The sequence below is a fragment of the Zingiber officinale genome, chromosome 8B, assembly GCF_018446385.1.
Source record: "Zingiber officinale cultivar Zhangliang chromosome 8B, Zo_v1.1, whole genome shotgun sequence".
Lineage (NCBI taxonomy): Eukaryota > Viridiplantae > Streptophyta > Magnoliopsida > Zingiberales > Zingiberaceae > Zingiber > Zingiber officinale.
In genome coordinates, this window is record NC_056001.1 from 67,860,586 (window position 1) to 67,885,766 (window position 25,181).

At 38.8% G+C, this 25,181-nt stretch overlaps 1 pseudogene; it reads left to right on the forward strand.

Annotated features, from left to right (window-relative positions):
- The first annotated feature begins 80 nt into the window (after nucleotides 1-80).
- LOC122016678 lies at nucleotides 81-25,051 on the forward strand (annotated as a pseudogene).
- Nucleotides 25,052-25,181: the final 130 nt, after the last annotated feature.

Sequence of the window (25,181 nt, forward strand, 5' to 3'; positions counted from 1 at the left end):
AGGCGCAGAAAATTTTCCTCCGTTTATTTCATGTACTTCATCTGAAATAAAGGACGGATAGATTTATAAATGATATTTTATCCTCCAAAATCGGACGGAACGCCTCTTTCTTCCCTCGTCACGCGCCTCGGCTGCACTGTGCGACAACCAGATCACCGCGCGCGGGCTGTCTTCCCTCAACCACTGCCCAGATCATCGCCTTCACGCTCCGCCTCTGCTTCTCCGCGCCCTCCCCCGCCGCTGCCGCTCGCTTGAACCTTCTGAGGCAGTAGAAGAGAGGCAAAAGGTCGAAGTAGGAGAACAGCACAGCGATCGGCCGCCCGCTTTGGGCGCAGAGAACATGCTGAAAGCTTTGTCTCCCGCTCATATTTTCCCTTAGCTGCAGATGTTGTGCCGGAGCCTCATCGTCCGATCGTCCTCCGCCTCCCGCCGCTCCCCTCGCCGACGCAAGGTTGTCGTCCCGTCCTTCTGCCGCCTCGACGCCGATCGCTGCTCTTTATGGGGCCACTACCACGACTCGGCCTCCTCCTCAGGGCTGCGACCCGACGACGAGCGCGCTTCCCCCGCAGCTCCGGCGGTTCACAAGGAGTTGGATTTGCTCCTCGAGTTGGTCCCGCCTCGGATGAGGAGAGATCTCGTGCGGCACTAGGAGATTCAGAAGCTCATTGAGGTGGTGATGGATTTGGGCAGGAAGCCCATCGCGTGGTTCCCGTCAGGGGATTAGATCATGTCCGAACAGCTCGTTGGCGTCGAAGACCTTCGCCAAACTATTTCTAATTTAGTTTTCTCTTTCTTCTCTCTTCCTTCCCGAGACATTCTTTTCTCTTCCTTCCCATTCTTTATCTTTTCTCTTCTCTCACCGTAGGGATTTGTTTCCTTCATTGATTTCTTTCCTTCCTCAATCCACCCCTCCGAGTAAACATACCATAAGATGGAGATAGTGCATACAGACCAATAACTTCTTGCCATCCTGGGGAAGATAGTAGTCAAGACAATGACTCTCCGGCCATCAGTTATCATTGGACCTCGCCGATGATGTTGAACCTAGGAATGAGAAATATAAGAAGTCGGATAAAGGTGGGAGCGGCGGCTGCTGTTGAATTTTAGGTCGGCCTCGCACGGGATAAAAGCGAGATCGGTGAATTTTAAGTTTCGGGTTATAATGAGCTAGGGGTGCGAAGTTGGAGGTATTGGCCCGGGGCGATGAAGGATGCGGCGAGATTAGGAGCGTCGGGGACTTCCACGGTGACGTGGAACAGGGAGGGGCGACGAAACTGAGGGGCGCCCGTGTCCAGGTTGACGTCCTGATGGAATTGGAGCCAATATATATATATATATATATATATATATATATATATATATAATGGGTGTCCTAGCTGCATCCGTCAAGACGTCGACCTAGACCCAGGTGCCCTTTAGCTTCGTCGCCCCTCCCTATTCCACGTCACCGTGGACGTCTCCGACGCTTCCGATCTCGCTGCATCCTCCACCACTCCGGGTCAGTACCTCCAACTCCGCGTCTCATGACTCATTATAACCTGAAACCTAAAACTTGCTGCTTCTGCTTTTGTACCGCACGAGACTGACCTAAAATCCGACAGCAGCTGTCGCTCCCGCTTTTGTCTGACTTCTTGTACTCACCATTCCTAGGTTCCAACATCACCGACGAGTGATCCAATGATCACTGGCGGCCGAAGATTCGTTACCTCGCCTCCTGCCTTCTCCTAGATGGCAAGAGGCTCTTGGTCTGCACCGGATGCACTGTATCCATCTTTAGTGTCTACCGGAATGTAGGTTACTAGACCAATTTCAATTTTTTGTATTTTCTGTATCTCTTTTGCGGAAGGAAATACTACTTGGTGTTCAAAATTCGATCTTTCGTGCCTCAGATTACGGAATTGGAGGGTGGACACACTGACTGCGTCACTTCTGTCGTTGTAGTGTGAGTGGCCGCACCTTCAAGTAAGTTCGTGAGCTACTGCTGGACTTCCTCATTGGATGGGACTAACTGTTATTGGGTTTTTGCCTCAGCTGAGTTGATAAAGAAGGTGAAGATCCAGTTTCAGTCCATTCTATGGTAAGTAGGAATTTCGTTTCATGTAGTGCGTTTCTTCTAGTCTTCTACAAAATAAAGTGCGGTCGAGAATTTTTTGAATATTGGTTTGAAACTCAGTCCTAACAATCTAGCAGAGTTTGCAAAATATGTTGCTTTTGTTTTTAAAGGGATGACGATGGGCTAATTTTGTGTGCTTTTTTTAGTTTCTTCGTTATACTAAAAGTGTAATAGAGTCATATGTATATCAGTTTGGAGTTAGTTTAGATTATGTTCTGCTTTTATTTTAATGACAAAAGCAGTGAGCTAATTTTACATGGAATTTATTCGTATTTCTTAGCTATACACATAACAAAATTAGAATGGAATCATAAGTATAACGTTGATGATTTTTCATCCTTTATTTTCTTGTCTTATGTGAATTTCTGGGTTGGGACTTATGAATTTTCTTCTTATGCCCTTTAAATAGGCATTCTTAGTATGATATCATATTCGTGCAGGTAATTCCAAGTTTATCAACCATTGGAAGCACTGAAGAGGGATCTAATCTTTATGCATGTTTCTCAGTTGAAGACATAAACAAACCAGCTGGTGAAAAGAAGCATTACGTGGGCAAGTCCAAATTTACAATTTAAAAAACCAGAAGCCTGTTGAAGGACTACTGACTGAGGTTGATAATAGAACTTTAGCTTGCTGCTCATGTGCTTATTTTTTTATTTGAGTTGTCGCCATTTAATGGCTACTATTCTGTCCTATTAGATTGTAAGAATCACAATTATCAATTTGAGCTAATAGATCAGGTCAAGAATACTATATGAAATTGGTATCTAATTCTCGCAGACAAGAAATCCAGAGATATTATATGCAAAGTAAAAATGGGGAGTTCTTAGGCATCTCAAACAAAAGAAAGCTTCATATTTGGAGAATTCCTGCAAAGAATTTTAGGTTTGACGAAATAAAAAAGATCAAACTACACCACACAAAAAAGATGACGTGTCTTGCATTCCATGCAACTCTGAGAATGGTGGCTGGAGGTGATGATACAAGAAGGATCTTGATGTGGTGCAATTTTGGGAGAGAGAAATTTGCTCAAAATTTACAAAATCTCAAGCGCACAAAGAATCCTTATGATGAAGAAAAGCCTCGGGTGAGAAATAATGATGATGCGGATTCCTGCACAACATGACATTGGCACCCTAGTGAAGTAAAGTTTCTTCACTTCTCCTCTAATGACACTTGTTTGTATTCAGGTTGTGCATACTTCATACCTAATGTTTATTTGCCTATGATCTTTTATAAGTTTTTTTGTGGATTATTATATTAGCATTAGTTCATTGATGGTTGATTGGCTGTAGTTAATATACATCTACTCTTAGAAAGAATACGAGTGACTTTTATTTGCTTAATTTCTTGATCTTTCAATTTTCCTTTTGCATAGTTATGAATGATCCATCCTTGTTCTAAAAGTATACCCTTTGATGAATATTTATCAGGTGGGAACGAAGGAGTTATTGTGGTTTGGCATATTGACACTAGAAAGAAAAAATTTAAGCCACGACTAGGATCACCTCTTTTATATTTCACTGAATCTCCCGATCCTTCCCTTTCATGTGTGAGTCTTCTTTTTTAACTTGCTTCTAACTATCAGTCATTTTGTTTGCTACTTTTAATTGGTCAAGGTTTAGTGTATTGGATGCCCTTTTACTTTAATTGACTGTTTCTACTTTTTTAGCATATGACAATTTTATTCTGTCTTGGTTCTGGATGCTTGTAAGTTTGCATTATTTAGAAACTAGCATTGACATCTCTAATATTCAAACTTAATGTTGTCTGGATGATTGATTGAATAAACAGGATCATAATATGTCAAAATACAATCAGAAGTTGTAAATGTGACAAAGAAAAATCATTATAAACTTTCATAATGTTAAAGAATATACAATAATGCTACTTTTTTCATCAAAATTAGCATGATGTAATTCGTTTCAATTAGGTATATGCAAAAGTAATTCCCTTGCAAATGTATGCTGGTAATTGGTAAATAGATTGAAAGCTAAGCCAACTGGTTAAGGAATTCCTGGAACCTGTATACTTCTGATTTCTTATCTGTGTTCTTGTGCTACTGTTCACCTCTCTGAGCAAATATTCTCAGCTCTAGTTGTTCAAGATAGTTTAGCATGATAATTTCAGGAGAAGATCTTATTGCTGTGCCTTGAGGCTGCAGTTGTTTGCTTGTTGAGTGGTATGCTTGGTGTTCTCATCTAAACATATCCTCGACTTGAAATTACTAATTTAAGTGTGCCAATGAAGACTGATTAAAAATATGGTTTGCATAGATGAGTACATAATCTGATGACGTCTGTGCTAGGCACTATATATTTAGAGTTGTTGAAGTCAAGGTGAGGCTCAATGTGACTAACATACCAAAACACTTTAATTGGGATTCCTTGTTCTCAATCATGTGGGACTATGAGTGACTGTGATGATAATTTGAACACCAAAGAGGAAGCCCAACTCAAAATGGGAATCCAACTTAAGTAAGGAGACTTATTATTTCCCATTTTTTATTATATGTTTAATAAATCTACAGGCATTCTGCATATTATTGGCAACTGCTGATCCTATACAGAATTGATGATCCTCTATATTTCTACTTCTCACACTACTTTTTATTGCTTTGTAGTGCTTTGCATGATGTTCATTTTGATTTAATTGAAATTTGGAAGCCAATGTTAATTCATTTTTTTTCCAGGTATTTTGTTTGGATAATAATCACATTCATCTGCTAAAAATGCCTACAATGGATATCTCAAAATCTGTATCGGGAATCAAGGTTTGTCATACCATACGGTTTAGACATTAATTCTTTGTTGGCTTATTTTACTGAAAACCTTTCCTTGATAAACTTCTGTATGTTGATATATTCTAGTATATCTTCAGCCTCCTTTTTCATTTCCTCTCAAACACGAAGGCTCCTGCACACAAGTTGCATTTGAACAGACAACTGGATTAGTTGCTGTTTCCACTGAAGATTATTGTGTACAATTCTATAGCTTGTTTGACAATCATGAGGTTTCAGAGGTGATGGGTCTATTTTTGCATTCTGATATGATCATTTGACATCTCTTTTTTCCTTTAAAGAAAAAGCAAGTTCTCATGATATTTATTTTATTGCTTAGGTCCAAGTGTGCAAAAGAATTTTTCAGCCTGCAGATGATGTTATGGTAAGGCATTAACTCATCAAGATATATTTGCTGTGCTGTATTGTCTGCTATGGCTATTACCTTAACATTTTTTTTCTATTGTTGTATCCAAGGTTTAAAATTTTGACCCGTGTTGAGGTTTCGGTCCTGGATCGGAACGATTCGGTTTTAGTACTGTATCGTGACGTGTCGATATAGTTTCGGTATTTTTTAAATATAAAATATTTAACATAAATATTTTAAAAATAAACAATATAAAAGATAATCTTTAAAAAAAGGAAAAGATATGAAAATAGATAAATAAATAAAAAAAAATTTTATTATAATTTTTAAATTAAAATAAATGAAATATAAAATTAATTAGATAATTTTATTAGGATTTAATAAGGTCTCTTTAGATTATTTCCATCATAGCTAAGAGTTGATTAAAATAATTAACCTAAGTTTAATTAAAAAAAATCTGAAATTCGACACCATTCGCGAGCTCGCATAACTTTGGCGCTGTCACGGGGTTGCGTGACCAGCCATAGCCGCGGGGATTGCGTGACTCTTTTGGCACGACCACGTTAACCGTGCCACCCCTTTACAGCGACCGTAGGGTCGCACGATGCCTCCGCGGTGGCAGCAGAAGGGTTATGCGACCCTTCTGCTATTGTTGCAGGGTCTAGCGACCCCTCTGCTGTGACTACTGGATTGTGCAACACATCGCACCTGTCGCGGGTCTGGTGCCGAGGTCGTGCCGGTGCCGGTCGCCGAGCGGAACGAGATATTTCGCCCGTTTCGACTGTCTTGGCACGGCACTTTAAATCATGGTTGTATCCGTAGCTCTTTGAGTCAATTGTCCATGCATAAATAGGCTGTTAGTTTAGCAGCAATTCTAATTTGTGGAGCCTCTTATTTGCTGTTGGAGAATAGTTTGACATTGGGAAAGAATGCATTATTTGTACCAACTGCCAAATTTCTGTAAACAGCTTGATTGGAGTTGCATTTTAATGGATTCTAAGGTCATTTTTTGTTAGGACATTATTGCTTCCAGGAATTAGCTCTGTAAATATCATTGTTACTGTTGGGTTCCGTTAACTAGAAACAAGTATATTTGATACAACTCAGTTATGGGGTACAGAAATATCCATTTTGATTCTGATTAGCCAGCCACATAGATAGCCAGAGGTATAAGCTAGAAAGTATTACAATTGGTTCCTATTTGCTGGAAACTGGAAATGCATGTGACATAACTCACACAAGCTCTCTTTGTGCTGGTTGTGGGGTATTGAATTATATGTTTCTATTGCTGGGGCAATCAGTCATGGATTGTCTGGGACAAGATAGAGATTTAATTTAGCTTAAAGCTCAATAATTTCTAAGATTCATGCTAAACTACCGTGCTAGTAGTATTGGTGTAGTTTGTGTTTCTATAGAGCGAGATCACAAATTTGCACCTCATTAAATAATGTCTTGGGGATGCATTTTGAGAGAGTCAATATTAAAATCTGTTTGGTTGCTATCTATATTTGTTTTAAGCATGTAATTACTTTTGCATGACAACATAGATAGCTATCATAATTCTTGTAGATGATGAATTAGATCTTTGAATTTTTGGCTAATGCTTTGTGGATGTACTTGTACTTCAATGGTTGCAGCTATATGTGGCTCTTGTAGCCATTTCTCTTGATGGCTCCTTAATGGCTACCATTGATGTAGAAGAAAAATTAGGGGGTTTGGTTTGTCTAAAATACTGGAGTCGTGGTTCCCTAGTGGCAGAGTACTTATTATCCACTGTCATATATGAGCCTCACACGTAAGACTACAAACAGAGCTTCATGTATTGTTCTTTATTTTTTTGTTTATTTATTTTATAAATCTTTCATAACTTTGTGAATAGGGACCATCAATCTTTTAATTTTCTATGATGCCAATTGGAATTCATATATGCATATATGAATTGCAGAAGTTTTTAATTTGGCACACCAATGTGGTCTTTCATATCAGTGAGACAAACATATTTCCTTTTCAATTTTCTAGATACTTGTTTCATGTAACAGAAGTTTCATTGGTTTTAAATTTCTATATAGTTTGGTGCTTATGATTTGATTATCATATCCGCACATTCAAGCATTTCTTTTGCAATATGTTGAAAAGCATCATTGAATGATCAGATTGAATTATACATATCTTATTCCAGCATATTGAACTTTTTGAATTGTTGGAAAAGAGTGATTAGTTTGATTGTTACCATTATTCATGTTAGAGAAATTCTACAAATTGGTTACCACAGTTTCAACCCCTCCCACTGCACATCAGGTAACTCTACTTGAAGAACTGGATCTTGAGTTAACTGAATATTATGATATTTGTGCAGCTATGCCACAAAAGGGCATCATTAATCAAGAGTTGATTGATCCCCGAGAACTTGAAAGGCTAAGAAAGCTTGGCGTTATTGGAGAAGAACCATTAAAGTTCTGGGAAAAGAATCAAGTAAAATGCCGAATAGAGGTCAAGAATCCAGATTTGATCATAGAAGATAGACCTCTCAAACATGTGACCGCCAAGATGAAGGAGACAATGGCCAGACATGTCAAAAGGTTACTAGATCTTAAAGTAATCAGACCATCATCCAGTAAACATAGAACCACAGCCATAATGGTGGAATCAGGTACGGAAGTTGATCCTGTTACTGGCCTAGAGAAACGAGGTAAAGAACGTTTGGTTTTTAATTACAAACGTCTTAATGATAATACTGAAAAAGACCAGTATTCTTTGCCCGGTATTAACACAATTATTGCACGGATTGGTAATTCAAAGATATACTCAAAATTTGATCTAAAGAGCGGTTTTCACCAAGTTATGATGGAACCAGAGTCAATTCCGTGGACGGCATTCTGGGCGATTGATGGATTGTATGAATGACTTGTTATGCCATTCGGCCTTAAGAACGCGCCTGCAATCTTTCAGAGGAAGATGGACAATTGTTTCCGAGGTACTGAAGAATTTATTGCTATTTATATTGACGACATACTTGTGTTTTCAGATACCTATGAGGCGCATAAAAGGCATTTAAAGGCCTTTATCACAATTTGTGAGCAGAACGGGCTGATACTTAGCCCAACCAAGTATAAAATCGGAGTTAAACAAGTGGATTTCTTGGGAGCCACTATTGGGGATTCTAAAATCAGGCTACAGCCGCATATTATCCAAAAAAATCCTAGAGACAAAATCTGAAAGCCTGACTGAAATACGAGCATTAAGAAGGTGGCTAGGAATTTTGAACTATGCAAGAGCGTACATCCCTAATCTGGGAAAAACGCTAGGACCACTTTACTCCAAGACGTCTGTCAAAGGTGAAAGACGTATGAATACACAGGACTGGAAAATCATAGAACAGATCAAACAGCAAGTTCAGAACCTGCCAGATCTGGAAATTCCCCCGCCAGATGCAATTATCCTCCTTGAAACTGATGGATGTATGGAGGGATGGGGCGGTATATGTAAATGGAAGACTTCAAAAGGAGAACCAAGGACTTCTGAGAAAATTTGTGCATATGCTTCAGGGCGATTCTTGCCGGTAAAAAGCACTATAGATGCAGAAGTTCAGGCCGTGATCAACAGCTTGGAAAAATTTAAAATTTATTATCTTGACAAATCTGAGTTGATTATCAGAACGGATAGCCATGCTATAGTCAAATTCTATGAAAAGGCTTCTGATCACAAACCATCCCAGATACGTTGGCTTACCCTTTCTGATTATATTTCAGGGATTGGCATAAAAGTCTCCTTTGAACATATAAGTGGGAAGGACAATGTCTTAGCTGATGAACTTTCTCGGCTGATAACTACAATTCTGGTTGACAAATGGGAGCACACCTTACTGCGTCCACTAACAAAGGCTATTAATGAGGTTTTACAAAAACCTAATCCTGTTATGGAAGCAAGAATGGCATCCCATATCTCGAACGCATTGAAGACCAGCAAAAAGGGTAACGAGCTTATTAATGTAATTATAAATAACCAAATCTCTTTGCAGTGTGCATGCGGAAGAGATGCAGCCTTGCTAGTTTCTCACACTAGTAGGAATCCTGGACGACATTTCTATAAGTGCAGCACCGATACATGCCACTCCTGGTATTGGGCTGACCTGATAGAAAACTATGTGCAACAAAGGCTTAACATGGAAGCACCTTTGGCCCAAGAACCAATTAATTGGGTCAACATAGAGCAGCACGGCTACTGGGACAACGATCCAATATGGGAAGAACCAGGGTTAGGAGAACCCGAAGTTATCAAGCCAACTCAGAGATTGATGACCCGACGGAAGATTCTTCACTCTTCCACCAGCACTTGGACTGAAGCGGACGTGGTGGACCCCCCCCACAAACAAATATCGAAGCAATAATTCAGGAATCTTATCCTGACTTTTTCTTTTGTAGCAAAGGACTTACGTGTCCTCTTTACTTTTAGAACGTGCACCGAAAGTAGATTGTCGTGTACTAAGTATGTCAGAGCTGAGTCATGGAGCATTTGCTAGCTAATGATTCCTTACTTACTAGCGAAGTAAGACCTCTGCTCCTTGGTGTATATAAGGAGTAGCTCTTGAAGTGTAACAGGCATCGAAGAAGATCTCTATCTGCCTATTCACTCCTTAGTTTCAGAAAGCAACTGAATCAGTTTCAGCTTTGTGAGTAAGAAACAAGATCCTGTAAGATTTCCGCTAGCAGTTTGTAAGTTTGTGTTTGTAAGTTTATGTGAAAGTTTGGAATAAATTTCCTTTTCCTTTTCCTCTTTCTTTTCCTCCTCTTGGTATCAGAGCAAGGTTATGGAATACATGGGGTAAAAACCTTAAGATAGGGGCCTAATTAGGCTCTGCTTACATAAACCTATGTTTAACCTTGATTGTTTTATAAGTCGAACAGGTATTAGTTCTCGAAGGGATTGCTTTACGCTTGAATCATGCTTCTGTCTTATGAAGTAAAGAAAAATGATTCTTCACCGAAAACCTAAAGTGGAGCTGGGAAGGCTAAGGGAGTCGTTGCTAAAGGTCGTTTGAAGCCTAGGTGGCGTGAAGACCGTGTCAGACTCAAGGACCTTCTAATATCCTCCTGAGGTGATGAAGCTGCGTGAAGTATTTACAAAGTAAGAAGAAGCATGAGAAAGAGTAAGGTTAATTCTTAAAGAGACCACGTACCTGGTAAGACGTACAAACTCAAAAGGTTAAACTAGGTGAAAAGTAAGTACCCTAGAAAGGCAAAACCCTATCTTGTTTAATCATCATCGTTTACAATTAGCTCTGATTAGCATATGAACACTGATCTGAAAGAATTTGAAAATCAATTTCTTTTGTGGAAAAACTCTTGGCAAAATAGAAAAGATCTAGACTACTTAAATCTAGATTCTTCTTCGCAAACAGATTTAGCTCATAATCTGAAAATTACTACCTATAGGGTTGATCTTGGTAATAAGGCTTTATTTGCTTTAAGCAAGCAAAATAATATTCATACTCTAGACGTGAGAACTAAAATCCAGGAACAAGGCTCACAGCTAGAAGAAATCAGCCGTCTTTCAAAGATTGTTAGACAACAACGAGAAGGTTTACTGCAGTTGTTGGAACAACAAAATCAACTGAAAGAAGAAATATTACAACTGAGGCAAGACTATTTGAAGAGACGTCCCCTCTCCAAAAAGGACGTTGAAGAATTAGTTATCAAGCTCAGTGAACATCCAAAGCATTATTGCTGCAATGGAGATTGATCTTGCTGAGGGACACCAGCTTATATATGTTATGCCTGACATTATGTTAACGATTAAAGATTTCTTTAGGCATATTCAGATTTCCATTCAAACCCATGGATATGAGTCATGGGAAGGAGCGGAAGCTAATTTGCTTGTGACAAGAAGTATCACCGCAAGACTATCAAATACTCCAAACGTGGGATTTGCATTTCGAGTTGAAAAGGTTGCGGAATACCTCCGGTCAAAGGGGGTCAAAGCAATTGATGCAACCAAACATTCAGCCACTAAGTTCCAAGGCAGTCAGTGGAACTTACGACCTTCAAGGGTAATTCTCCCCATGCAACCATCATCTTTATTATCTTCAACTAACTATGATGGTAGTACTTCAATACAATTTGGAGGATATCAACCAGCTGTTTCATCTAAAGCACCTCTGTACACTAAGGAAGATGATGAGACTGATGAAGAACATATAGTTAGTGTTATTACTATTATTGATGATTCGCTGGATGATTACCCAGTTCTTATAGCCCCTAATGCTTTACTTCAAGATTACCCAGCACTCGCAGCCTTCGAAGATTCTCTTCTCCAAAGCATGGTGGGTGAAGATGAAGAAAGTGAAGATGAAGAAAGTGAAGAAGAAGCACTCTCAAAAATTCTTGAAGAAACAACAATCTCATCACAAAGAAGCCGATACAACATCAATACTACTCTTGATGATTATCCTGAGCTCCAAAATATTGAAAGGATTCTATCCACTGGGGAATCAGCAATAAGTAATTATAGACCACCTCAAGATGAGGAGATGGATATTCCAGGATATGCTCCAGCAGGAAGTTCGAGAGGTTGGGCAGGCATTGAAGAAGCCAACCTAGCTGGAAAAAGGCCAAAGAAGTGGGAGAACAACTCCGAATGGTTCCAACTACCATCAGCTAACGCAAAAAGAGGTTCGGTATTTGTAATGCCTTATGATTTTGATCCAAAGGTTTTTGACAGATGGGAAAGCTCTACCCTTATCCACCTGGCGGACAAAAATTTTGAGCTCCCAAAAGACAAAATTCTATATATCGAAAACCTTCTTGGAGAATCAGAAAAGAAAGCATTCGTGACATGGCGAATGAAATACCAAGAAGAATTTGAAGATCTAAAGAAACAAGCCATGGGCAATAACGGTACGCAAAATGTCCTTAATCAAATGAGACTAATCTTCTACCTTGAAAATCCAAAGGTAGGAACAACTGGTGAACAAGACAGCGCCTACAAAACCCTGAAGAGTCTGGTATGTAATGAGATGACAGACAAGGCGGTGTACCGATACATGAATGACTATTTCCACTTAGCATCTAAAAGTGGAAGAATGTGGGTAAATGAAGAATTATCAACGGAATTCTTTACAAAGCTACCAAGACCCCTGGGAGATAGGGTTGAGAAGGCATTCAAAGAAAGGCACCCTACTAACACAATAGGGGTGGTACCAAGAATAGCCTTCACCAGGCAATTCTTGAAAGATATGTGTCAAGAGGCCCTTTTTCAAAGCCAGCTCAAGAAGATGAACTTTTGTGGCAATACACCTGTTCATGGTGTATATGGGAAGAATAAGGAGAAAGCAGGAAAGAAGTTTGGTGCTAGAAAAAGCACGACTTACAAGGGAAAGCCTCATGATTCCCATGTAAGAATTGGTAAAGCAAAACACCTTGCTTTGCGTAAAAAGAATTGCAAGTGCTATGCATGTGGTGAAACAGGCCATTATGCATCTGAATGCACAAACCCTAGAAAAATAATAAAAAGGGTTGCAATCTTGGACTCCTTGGAGTTACAGGAAGGAATGGAAGTGGTCTCCGTAGGAATGAATGAATCAGATTTATCTGATATTTACTCTGTTTCTGAAGGAGAAGATTTACCTTATCAGCCTGAAGAATTTGATATTTTTATGCTTCGACAGACTGACATTTCACAGGAAACCTTGAAGATAAGAAGAACGCATCCTCTGGCATTTCTACCTCAAAGAAAGACTGAAGGAGCGGCTGGTTATGACCTAGCAACATGTGAAGGTTGTGTTCTAACTCCACACTCTCATGCTATACTGAACACTGGCATTAGTATCAAACTACCAGAAGGAACTTATGGACGGATAGCTCCTAGATCTGGTTTATCAGCAAAAGGTATATTTATTAATGGGGGAGTTATTGACGCCGATTTTAGAGGAAGCATTCAGGTGATCCTATTCAATTTCTCATTTGAAAACATATTATTCAATATCGGTGATAATATAGCACAGCTTATTATTGAGAAAATAGCACTCCCAGAAGTAGAAGAAGTACAATTTCTAGATCAAACTCCGAGAGGATCTCGAAGTTTCGGATCAACAGACAAACAAGAAGAAAAGAAGGTATCAGCAGCATTTAAACCAGTACCTATTCCTATTAATATGCTTCAGGTTATAGAAGATGAACCTTCTGAATATCTAATTGGAGAATCGGAATGGCGATCTCAAATGAGGGTCTCAAGAAAAGAATACCTATGTCAACATGACTGGAGTTATGATGAAACTACTGCAGCTGATTGTAGAGACTGCAAACTTGAAGCAAGGGCAGGTAATAGAATTGACTGTCGAAAGTGCAAATTAATCATCTGTTCTTTATGCACATATCATTGTTTCAAAATTTCATGGCCAAGTACAATTAGAACACAGATGAAGAAAACAGACTGGAAGTCACTTTCAGCCCTGCAAAGTAATTTGATACAAAAGTTCATTAGAAGAGAAAATGAACTTGAAGAGGAAGTCAAAAATTTGAGACAGCAAATCTCAGGTATGGAAGAATTAGCAATTATACAGGAAGCCCCCTCAGAATATGAAAGAGAGTTAACAGAAGTCTAGCAAGAAAATGCTTTCCTCAAGTTAATAAACGAAAAACAGCAAATGCTCCATGACTCAGCTCTGACATACTTAGTACACGACAATCTACTTTCGGTGCACGTTCTAAAAGTAAAGAGGACACGTAAGTCCTTTGCTACAAAAGAAAAAGTCAGGATAAGATTCCTGAATTATTGCTTCGATATTTGTTTGTGGGGGGGTCCACCACGTCCGCTTCAGTCCAAGTGCTGGTGGAAGAGTGAAGAATCTTCCGTCGGGTCATCAATCTCTGAGTTGGCTTCATCATCATTATTGATAACTTCGGGTTCTCCTAACCCTGGTTCTTCCCATACTGGATCGTTGTCCCAGTAGCCGTGCTGCTCTATGTTGACCCAATTAATTGGTTCTTGGGCCAAAGGTGCTTCCATGTTAAGCCTTTGTTGCACATAGTTTTCTATCAGGTCAGCCCAATACCAGGAGTGGCATGTATCGGTGCTGCACTTATAGAAATGTCGTCCAGGATTCCTACTAGTGTGAGAAACTAGCAAGGCTGCATCTCTTCCGCATGCACACTGCAAAGAGATTTGGTTATTTATAATTACATTAATAAGCTCGTTACCCTTTTTGCTGGTCTTCAATGCGTTCGAGATATGGGATGCCATTCTTGCTTCCATAACAGGATTAGGTTTTTGTAAAACCTCATTAATAGCCTTTGTTAGTGGACGCAGTAAGGTGTGCTCCCATTTGTCAACCAGAATTGTAGTTATCAGCCGAGAAAGTTCATCAGCTAAGACATTGTCCTTCCCACTTATATGTTCAAAGGAGACTTTTATGCCAATCCCTGAAATATAATCAGAAAGGGTAAGCCAACGTACCCGGGATGGTTTGTGATCAGAAGCCTTTTCATAGAATTTGACTATAGCATGGCTATCCGTTCTGATAATCAACTCAGATTTGTCAAGATAATAAATTTTAAATTTTTCCAAGCTGTTGATCACGGCCTGAACTTCTGCATCTATAGTGCTTTTTACCGACAAGAATCGCCCTGAAGCATATGCACAAATTTTCTCAGAAGTCCTTGGTTCTCCTTTTGAAGTCTTCCATTTACATATACCGCCCCATCCCTCCATACATCCATCAGTTTCAAGGAGGATAATTGCATCTGGCGGGGGAATTTCCAGATCTGGCAGGTTCTGAACTTGCTGTTTGATCTGTTCTATGATTTTCCAGTCCTGTGTATTCATACGTCTTTCACCTTTGACAGACGTCTTGGAGTAAAGTGGTCCTAGCGTTTTTCCCAGATTAGGGATGTACGCTCTTGCATAGTTCAAAATTCCTAGCCACCTTCTTAATGCTCGTATTTCAGTCAGGCTTTCAGATTTTGTCTCTAGGATTTTTTGGATAATATGCGGCTGTAGCCTGATTTTAGAATCCCCAATAGTGGCTCCCAAGAAATCCACTTGTTTAACTCCGATTTTATACTTGGTTGGGCTAAGTATCAGCCCGTTCTGCTCACAAATTGTGATAAAGGCCTTTAAATGCCTTTTATGCGCCTCATAGGTATCTGAAAACACAAGTATGTCGTCAATATAAATAGCAATAAATTCTTCAGTACCTCGGAAACAATTGTCCATCTTCCTCTGAAAGATTGCAGGCGCGTTCTTAAGGCCGAATGGCATAACAAGCCATTCATACAATCCATCAATCGCCCAGAATGCCGTCCACGGAATTGACTCTGGTTCCATCATAACTTGGTGAAAACCGCTCTTTAGATCAAATTTTGAGTATATCTTTGAATTACCAATCCGTGCAATAATTGTGTTAATACCGGGCAAAGAATACTGGTCTTTTTCAGTATTATCATTAAGACGTTTGTAATTAAAAACCAAACGTTCTTTACCTCGTTTCTCTAGGCCAGTAACAGGATCAACTTCCGTACCTGATTCCACCATTATGGCTGTGGTTCTATGTTTACTGGATGATGGTCTGATTACTTTAAGATCTAGTAACCTTTTGACATGTCTGGCCATTGTCTCCTTCATCTTGGCGGTCACATGTTTGAGAGGTCTATCTTCTATGATCAAATCTGGATTCTTGACCTCTATTCGGCATTTTACTTGATTCTTTTCCCAGAACTTTAATGGTTCTTCTCCAATAACGCCAAGCTTTCTTAGCCTTTCAAGTTCTCGGGGATCAATCAACTCTTGATTAATGATGCCCTTTTGTGGCATAGCTGCACAAATATCATAATATTCAGTTAACTCAAGATCCAGTTCTTCAAGTAGAGTTACCTGATGTGCAGTGGGAGGGGTTGAAACTGTGGTAACCAATTTGTAAAAAGTCACCTCCCCTTTTTCTATTCTCAGTCCTCCTTCCATTGCACGAATAAAGTTCATTCCAAGGATAAAGTTTAATCCTTCTGCTAAGGAGGGCATAACAAAAGTTCTAGGTAGCCTGAAGTACTGTTCGCCTACCCAAATCTTTCCTTCCTTCAGAATTTCACTTACTTTTGTTGCACCATTGACACCTTGAATGAGAGCGTCTACAGATGCTTGTTGTCTGAATTCCTTGGGAATCTTTGTTCCGTCACAGACACAAGTTGCGGCTCCAGTGTCCAATATTGCATTTAGGACACAATCTTGATTATTAATTTCTACTCTCACCTTAATGTTTAGAAGATTATTTCTCTGTGGTGCAGCATTAACATAGTATTCATCAAACGTTAGTACAGGAAGAGATGAGGGAACAAGTAACCTGGTTTTGAGGTCAATCAATTCCTTCTTGTTTATCTCCCCAAGTTCCAGTAGGAGTTGCTTCTCTTGCTTTAATGCTTCAATCTCCTTTTGCTGTTTTTCGTTTATTAACTTGAGGAAAGCATTTTCTTGCTGGACTTCTGTTAACTCTCTTTCATATTCTGAGGGGGCTTCCTGTATAATTGCTAATTCTTCCATACCTGAGATTTGCTGTCTCAAATTTTTGACTTCCTCTTCAAGTTCATTTTCTCTTCTAATGAACTTTTGTATCAAATTACTTTGCAGGGCTGAAAGTGACTTCCAGTCTGTTTTCTTCATCTGTGTTCTAATTGTACTTGGCCATGAAATTTTGAAACAATGATATGTGCATAAAGAACAGATGATTAATTTGCACTTTCGACAGTCAATTCTATTACCTGCCCTTGCTTCAAGTTTGCAGTCTCTACAATCAGCTGCAGTAGTTTCATCATAACTCCAGTCATGTTGACATAGGTATTCTTTTCTTGAGACCCTCATTTGAGATCGCCATTCCGATTCTCCAATTAGATATTCAGAAGGTTCATCTTCTATAACCTGAAGCATATTAATAGGAATAGGTACTGGTTTAAATGCTGCTGATACCTTCTTTTCTTCTTGTTTGTCTGTTGATCCGAAACTTCGAGATCCTCTCGGAGTTTGATCTAGAAATTGTACTTCTTCTACTTCTGGGAGTGCTATTTTCTCAATAATAAGCTGTGCTATATTATCACCGATATTGAATAATATGTTTTCAAATGAGAAATTGAATAGGATCACCTGAATGCTTCCTCTAAAATCGGCGTCAATAACTCCCCCATTAATAAATATACCTTTTGCTGATAAACCAGATCTAGGAGCTATCCGTCCATAAGTTCCTTCTGGTAGTTTGATACTAATGCCAGTGTTCAGTATAGCATGAGAGTGTGGAGTTAGAACACAACCTTCACATGTTGCTAGGTCATAACCAGCCGCTCCTTCAGTCTTTCTTTGAGGTAGAAATGCCAGAGGATGCGTTCTTCTTATCTTCAAGGTTTCCTGTGAAATGTCAGTCTGTCGAAGCATAAAAATATCAAATTCTTCAGGCTGATAAGGTAAATCTTCTCCTTCAGAAACAGAGTAAATATCAGATAAATCTGATTCATTCATTCCTACGGAGACCACTTCCATTCCTTCCTGTAACTCCAAGGAGTCCAAGATTGCAACCCTTTTTATTATTTTTCTAGGGTTTGTGCATTCAGATGCATAATGGCCTGTTTCACCACATGCATAGCACTTGCAATTCTTTTTACGCAAAGCAAGGTGTTTTGCTTTACCAATTCTTACATGGGAATCATGAGGCTTTCCCTTGTAAGTCGTGCTTTTTCTAGCACCAAACTTCTTTCCTGCTTTCTCCTTATTCTTCCCATATACACCATGAACAGGTGTATTGCCACAGAAGTTCATCTTCTTGAGCTGGCTTTGAAAAAGGGCCTCTTGACACATATCTTTCAAGAATTGCCTGGTGAAGGCTATTCTTGGTACCACCCCTATTGTGTTAGTAGGGTGCCTTTCTTTGAATGCCTTCTCAACCCTATCTCCCAGGGGTCTTGGTAGCTTTGTAAAGAATTCCGTTGATAATTCTTCATTAACCCACATTCTTCCACTTTTAGATGCTAAGTGAAAATAGTCATTCATGTATCGGTACACCGCCTTATCTGTCATCTCATTACATACCAGACTCTTCAGGGTTTTGTAGGCGCTGTCTTGTTCACCAGTTGTTCCTACCTTTGGATTTTCAAGGTAGAAGATTAGTCTCATTTGATTAAGGACATTTTGCGTACCGTTATTGCCCATGGCTTGTTTCTTTAGATCTTCAAATTCTTCTTGGTATTTCATTCGCCATGTCACGAATGCTTTCTTTTCTGATTCTCCAAGAAGGTTTTCAATATATAGAATTTTGTCTTCTGGGAGCTCAAAATTTTTGTCCGCCAGGTGGATAAGGGTAGAGCTTTCCCATCTGTCAAAAACCTTTGGATCAAAATCATAAGGCATTACAAATACCGAACCTCTTTTTGCGTTAGCTGATGGTAGTTGGAACCATTCGGAGTTGTTCTCCCACTTCTTTGGCCTTTTTCCAGCTAGGTTGGCTTCTTCAATGCCTGCCCAACCTCTCGAACTTCCTGCTGGAGCATATCCTGGAATATCCATCTCCTCATCTTGAGGTGGTCTATAATTACTTATTGCTGATTCCCCAGTGGATAGAATCCTTTCAATATTTTGGAGCTCAGGATAATCATCAAGAGTAGTATTGATGTTGTATCGGCTTCTTTGTGATGAGATTGTTGTTTCTTCGTGTTTGTAAGTTTGTGTGAAAGTTTGGAATAAATTTCCTTTTCCTTTTCCTCTTTCTTTTCCTCCTCTTGGTATTAGAGCAAGGTTATGGAATACATGGGGTAAAAACCTTAAGATAGGGGCCTAATTAGGCTCTGCTTACATAAACCTATGTTTAACCTTGATTGTTTTATAAGTCGAACAGGTATTAGTTCTCGAAGGGATTGCTTTACGCTTGAATCATGCTTCTGTCTTATGAAGTAAAGAAAAATGATTCTTCACCGAAAACCTAAAGTGGAGCTGGGAAGGCTAAGGGAGTCGTTGCTAAAGGTCGTTTGAAGCCTAGGTGGCGTGAAGACCGTGTCAGACTCAAGGACCTTCTAATATCCTCCTGAGGTGATGAAGCTGCGTGAAGTATTTACAAAGTAAGAAGAAGCATGAGAAAGAGTAAGGTTAATTCTTAAAGAGACCACGTACCTGGTAAGACGTACAAACTCAAAAGGTTAAACTAGGTGAAAAGTAAGTACCCTAGAAAGGCAAAACCCTATCTTGTTTAATCATCATCGTTTACAATTAGCTCTGATTAGCATATGAACACTGATCTGAAAGAATTTGAAAATCAATTTCTTTTGTGGAAAAACTCTTGGCAAAATAGAAAAGATCTAGACTACTTAAATCTAGATTCTTCTTCGCAAACAGATTTAGCTCATAATCTGAAAATTACTGCCTATAGGGTTGATCTTGGTAATAAGGCTTTATTTGCTTTAAGCAAGCAAAATAATATTCATACTCTAGACGTGAGAACTAAAATCCAGGAACAAGGCTCACAGCTAGAAGAAATCAGCCGTCTTTCAAAGATTGTTAGACAACAACGAGAAGATTTACTGCAGTTGTTGGAACAACAAAATCAACTGAAAGAAGAAATATTACAACTGAGGCAAGACTATTTGAAGAGACGTCCCCTCTCCAAAAAGGACGTTGAAGAATTAGTTATCAAGCTCAGTGAACATCCAAAGCATATTGAAAAGCAGACTGAAACTCTTACTGAAGAGTTATCAAAGAAGGTGGACAAAGTAGAAGAATTGATCAACCACCTAAAGCAAGTGATTGTTGGATGAACTTACCAAAAGATTCGGAAGAATATAAAGAAGCTATCATCTCTACTTCTACAGGGTGGCCTGATATTGGTGTTGGATTTTCTGAAAAAGAAACTTCACAAAGCCTAGTTTCATTATCTAGGCAGCTTAATTCTGTTCTTTATTCTGTTATTCAGCTAAGAAGAGAAGTACGTCAACTGAAAATCCAGATTGACAAAGTCTCTGATACAACCGGCGTAGCAGAGCTTACGGAACAACTTAGAAGAACACATCTTAGTTCTCAAGGTGCAGCCTTTATCAAGGAGAAAGGTAAAATCAAGGTATTCAAAAATCCATTTGATCTTTTGAAAAATATAAAATGAATACCAGGCAAGCACATCTTCCTCCTATCACCGGAACTGAAGTAGCAACTACATCACAAAGACCCGGTGTTCCCCTTGTGGAAGAACAAATTCGAGACTATAGACGTACTGCCCGTGCCAGATATGAAGCCGAGAGAATGGGTCGAAGTATCGCCAACCTTGGAAGATCTATAGTAGGAAGGCAACCTAGGGAACACACCCTAGCCCTACTAATGAACCCTGAAATTGAACTTAGGCGATCTATGCATGAACGTGCAAGAACGGTACCTGCGGAAGTTCTCTACATGACCCGAAGAGATAATATACATCACAGGGTGTATCATTATAGATCTGAAGAAAGAATGTTGATCACTGGCTCAGACCAGCAAGACCGTACTTTCATAATGGAAGATTCTTATGAACGCCTGGCTCAAGCAGAGTTAGAATATATCCATCTTGGGATATTACAGGTACGCTTCCAAATCCTCCATAGACGCTATGCGGGGACTATGGCTCTCATAGTATTCAGGGACACTCGATGGAATACTGATGATAGAAGCATTATTGCTGCAATGGAGATTGATCTTGCTGAGGGACACCAGCTTATATATGTTATGCCTGACATTATGTTAACGATTAAAGATTTCTTTAGGCATATTCAGATTTCCATTCAAACCCATGGATATGAGTCATGGGAAGGAGCGGAAGCTAATTTGCTTGTGACAAGAAGTATCACCGCAAGACTATCAAATACTCCAAACGTGGGATTTGCATTTCGAGTTGAAAAGGTTGCGGAATACCTCCGGTCAAAGGGGGTCAAAGCAATTGATGCAACTAAACATTCAGCCACTAAGTTCCAAGGCAGTCAGTGGAACTTACGACCTTCAAGGGTAATTCTCCCCATGCAACCATCATCTTTATTATCTTCAACTAACTATGATGGTAGTACTTCAATACAATTTGGAACAGAAAAAATAAAACACCTTTTTATATGTTCTTTACTTTCTGATGTAGTGATGCTCAAGTTTCATCTCTTGCATTTCGCCCTGGACACAACATGGCTGTCACATCATCTTATGGTGGTGATTTCAAGGTAGTGTCTATTAGGCTCTTTTCTTTCTGTTGCCCCGTTGTATGTATATAATGACTAAACGAGTAATCTATTTTGCAGGTTTGGGTTCATGGTTCTCATAACAACAACAACAACCAAGCATTTTCCCACTAGGTGGGGTCGGCTGTATGAATCCTTTTACGCCATTGAGCTCTATCTCCTATTATATTATTATCTATATTTAAATAAATTTTATCTTGTTTTATTGTTGCTAACCAAGTCTTTTTTGGTCTTCCTCGTTTGATATGCATATTTATTATAGTTTCACATCGCCTAATTGGAGCATTTATTGGTCGTCTAAGTACATGTCCGTACCATCTTAAATGCGTCTCTCGGAGTTTTTCCTCAATAGATGCTTTGTCCATCTTCGTATGTCCACACATCCATCTTAACATCCTCATCTCTGCAACTCTCATCTTCTGCTCATGTGCTCGAGTCATAGCTCAACATTCAGCTTCATATAACATAGCAGGGCTAACTGCGATTTTATAGAGCTTACCTTTAAGTTTAAGAGGTACTTTACGGTCACATAAAACACTCGACGCTCCCCTCCATTTCACCCATCCTGCTTGTATTCTATGTAAGACATCTCTCTCAATCCCTCCATCATTTTGTAAAAATGATCCTAAATATTTAAATCTCTCGGTTCCGGGCAACTCGTCCTCTCCTATCTTAACAATTGTTTCATTACTTCTAATATTACTAAACTTAAATTCCATATATTCCGTCTTTAATCTACTAAGTTTAAAATCTTTCCCTTCTAGTGTTTCCCTCCAAGCTTCTAACTTAACATTTACTCCTTCACGTGTCTCATCTACCAAAATAATATCATCTGCAAACAACATGCACCACGGTACTGTGTCTTGAATGTGCGCAGTGAGTTCGTCCATAATTAGTGTAAAAAGATAGGGACTTAGAGCTGATCCTTGATGTAACCCTATCTTTATTGAAAATGCTTCAGTTACTCGTATGACGATAGAAATAATGAATCAATGCAGAGAACTGGTTGGAGATGCCAATCTGTTGGTTCATACAAGTATTAAATTTTTCTGCCAATGAAATGTTTTTTCCTTTAGTATATTAATATCATTACCCATATGATGCCTTTTATTTTTTATGATTTATTTTAACATAAAAAATTATTTGTATTGAATGAAATTGAAATAATTTGTGGAAGCAGACAGCTTTCGAATCAAGCAGAGATATTTAAAGTATACTTGTATTTGATGCTACTTTAGAGCTGAACCAGTTGATTGGGCGTATGGAACTTGCAATTTTGTATATACATTAATTACAAAAAAAAATTACTGTTTCTTAATTTAAAGGATGCCCTGTTTTTTAATTGAATTATTGGCAAAACCTTTAAACTATTTTTTGAAATTATTTGCTTACATATATTTCTTTTCCCATCATACGCTGTTGCTACACAGTGGAACTCCCATGCAATTAATTTCTTTGAATTGATGGCAGGGGTAAACCATTAACAGCTGCTGTTTTTTCTGACGATGGATCGGTCCTTGCTATTGCAGCTGAGACTATGATTACATTATGGGATCCGGATTCCAATATTCTTGTGGCTATGATTGGAGATACATTTTCGGTAATCATCATTTTGTCTATATTGTCATCTGGCAAATCGAAATGGCAACGAATGCTCTTACATCTGTTTTTTTTTCCTTTTTCTTGTACAGCCAATTACAAAGCTTTCATTTGTTGGGAAATCAGAATATCTGGTGTCCTATACACACGGTTTAAAGCCACAACTTTCAGTTTGGAGTACTTCAAATTTGGCATTGTACTGGTCTCATGGGATCGTTACAGAAGGTGTGCATTTTTTTGGCTCTTAAATGATCGTACTATAAATCCAAGACTAAAATAACAAGAAAATTAAAATGAAATAAAAAGGACCAGTTCATTTTTGGCAATTTAGATGTCATGTCAACAGTTTCATACAACGACAATCTTGAGTCCTAAAGCTTTTATTTTGCAAGTGTCTCTAGCATACCGGCACTAATATTAAGAAATTGCAAATGTCCAAAATAGGCAGCAAGAACCAGTCCATTGTTGGACCAGTGTAAACTTACCGTGGCTTTGCGAATGGTGTGTGATTACAAACAAAGCTCACATTTCGTCAAATATTTATAGAATTTTTTATATTTCTTTAACTTTATACTATTTTCTCTTTGAGTAGTTAGAAGATTGAAATCTTTTGCCTTGTTGATGGTTCCCTTTTTTCTACAGCCGTAAGCTGTTCCCATGATGAATCTCAATTCGCCGTCTTAGCTCTTCTCAGTTCACCAGGTGATGCTGATGCAAAAGGAAATGGGGTAATATTTTTCTTCCATGTGGAAGCTCCTGTTCCTGTGGCAACTTGGACAGTGACAAAGGTAGCGTGTCTACATCCCTTTCTTTGCTTTGTAACTAAATTCCGATGAGGTTGTTGATGCCACTTGCCTGCATTCAGCAAACTTTTTTTTTTTTGTCAAATGGTGTGAGCGTTTTCTTGTTAGATATCAAATCACTGCAACCTAACAGAAGTTCCACACAGCATTTTTTTGTTTCCCATAATTTTGTTTTACTTGTATATCCATGTAAACAAACCATTTAGTTATAATAACTTTGGTTCCTCCTTTTGGTTAGTTTCATGTTGACTTCTCTATTAACATTACTAAGTTTTAGAATTAGATTTGTTGTTAAACTACGACTCCTTTGATGTGTGGATTGAAGAGTTCAATGTGGCCTTATTGTTTCCTTCAATTCAGGCAAAAGGCGGTAGCCTAGCCTTTCTACTTGCCAATCCTTCGCTTCACGAAAGCTCAGCTAGAAATGGCGTAAATCAACTTTTGCTTGTTTTTATGAACGGCGAGCATGAATACACCATCTTCAATCCACACAAGGAAGAGGACATAATTAGCAAGAATTCTCGGAAAAGTCAAGGTGCACAGGATGAAGCAGGTAAAATAATATCAGACTCATCTTTCTTGGAAGACTTTGCTTTGTTTCTTGTTACATGCTAATTTAGTTGTAGGAACAACAAAGATCTAATTATTTGGATTGTGTTGGTTACTTTGCAGAGAGGCTTGGGTATACATCAATTTATGGAGATCTGTCTAATTCAAATGCAAAGCACAACCATTTCCAAGAAGTTCCATTTGTCCCGAGTGAAAGACCATGGGAAACCATATTCAGTGGATCTTCCCATGTTCTACCTCCGCTGACCAAGCTCTGCACCTCATTTTTCGAATCCTTGATGGAGAAAAGGCTGGAGAACAGCAATGAGATGATAATAGATGCAGATCTTTGAATATGCACAAAATTGCATGAAGTCTGATCGCTGTGCATGTAAATACGCACTAGGTTTTAACGAAAGCGCATTATAGATTTGAGTGGTGTTAGAGTATTTTATGAGCTTAGAGGACTTTGTATGGAAGAACAGTGCATTAAAATTTATCTGCTCACGGTAAATGCCTTGTATACATCGGAAATATTCTAAAAATTTTGTAGTTCAGGTGGAGTGACTTTTGTAAATTGCAACTGATGTAATGTGCTTATAGTTCGAGCGTAAATTTGCACAAATTTTTCTTTAAAAAAAAATAAGATTCTTAATGATTTATGGTTGAGAAAAAGAAAGATTTCTCTGCTCATCAAACACCAAATACTTAAAGGAGGGCGAGAACTTCTTATGTAATCTCAATGATGATGATGAATAGTTCTTGG